The sequence below is a fragment of the Pteropus vampyrus genome, unplaced genomic scaffold (assembly GCF_000151845.1).
Source record: "Pteropus vampyrus isolate Shadow unplaced genomic scaffold, Pvam_2.0 Scaffold1418, whole genome shotgun sequence".
In the NCBI taxonomy this organism is placed as follows: Eukaryota; Metazoa; Chordata; class Mammalia; order Chiroptera; family Pteropodidae; genus Pteropus; species Pteropus vampyrus.
In genome coordinates, this window is record NW_011890199.1 from 7,481 (window position 1) to 8,807 (window position 1,327).

Genomic DNA, 1,327 nt, shown 5'->3' on the forward strand with positions numbered 1-1,327 from the left:
TAATGTAAATTTCAATGAATCAGAAGGTAAAAACCCAGCATTTTGGAGGTGATATGTGTGTGTGTGTGTGTGTGTGTGTGTTATTGAAATATAAGGATTATGTTGAATGGCATTATGATCTGTGTCTGAGAAATATACAAATGCTGCCCTACTCTGACTCCATCCCCATGAAGTACTGAGAAAAGTGAATTTAATGGTAGTTGTATTTTATTAAAGGGATTTATTCATAAAGTTTTCATATAACTTCAATATAGCATAAATAAAATTACCTCTAAAAAATAAGACCAGAGACTGGGCAAAATGGCATAGATGATAGAAGCTTCTTTCATCCCCTCTTGTGACCACATCAAAGTTGTGACAGAAGGATGGAGCAAACAGCAAGCAGGATTGCCTTGTGTCTAGATGAACAGAAGCCTTACAACTAGGGTGAAAAATAAGGAATCACACTGCAATGTTTGGAGGTAGAGGGGGCAAAGATGCGAGGCTGCCCAATCTTGAGCGGCTACGGCAGCTGCAGCTGGCAGGTGGAGACAATCTTCTTAAAGGGGCTGTGTTTGCGACAAGACTTACGGTGATGCACTTGCTCGCTCTGAGCACCAGAGCCAGGTCGGTTGCACAGGGAGGCACCAGGGACTCACAGGGGGACACTGAATTATCAGAGTGAGGGTCAGAGGCAAGGGTTTCTCCTGGAAAGATGTGCTGGCAACATCCATTGTTCCTCTGTTGAGCAATTCCCCCTTGCCCCCAGTGTGTGGATGCAGTGCCACCATAGCTGAGACATCACTGAACTGGATTACAGAGGTCGCTACACCCAGAGGAGTCCCTGAAACTCCACCTCCTCCAATTCGCAGCCCTACTCAAGCCACATCCAGTTGTGTCCTCAACGAGTCCTGGCCCAATTGCTGAGCATCTGCAAGACTCATACTGGTGGCAGCTGACCTTAGTTTCTGGCATGGCTTCTTGAGGCAATTATAAGCACAGCATCCGTGGATTGCTTGCTGAATCTTAACAGGTGGACCCAGAGGGACACAGGCTGGGGCTTCAGCTGAACCCCTCTCAGGACTGTGCTGCTAGACACCTACTACATAAAGCCATGCTAAAAAGACCGGGAGACTTAGAAGCTTTGCTTAGTACATAGAAACAGACACAAAAAGGTAGCCAGAGAAGACAAAGAAGCAGAAACCATACAAGAGAACAGAACAGAGATCAAGTTAAAATGGAGTCAAGCAATCTAACAGATGCAGAGTTCAAAACACTGGTTATAAAAATGGTCAGTGAAATTAAGGGAAGTGTAGATGAACTCAGTGAGAAATTTAACAAAGATATA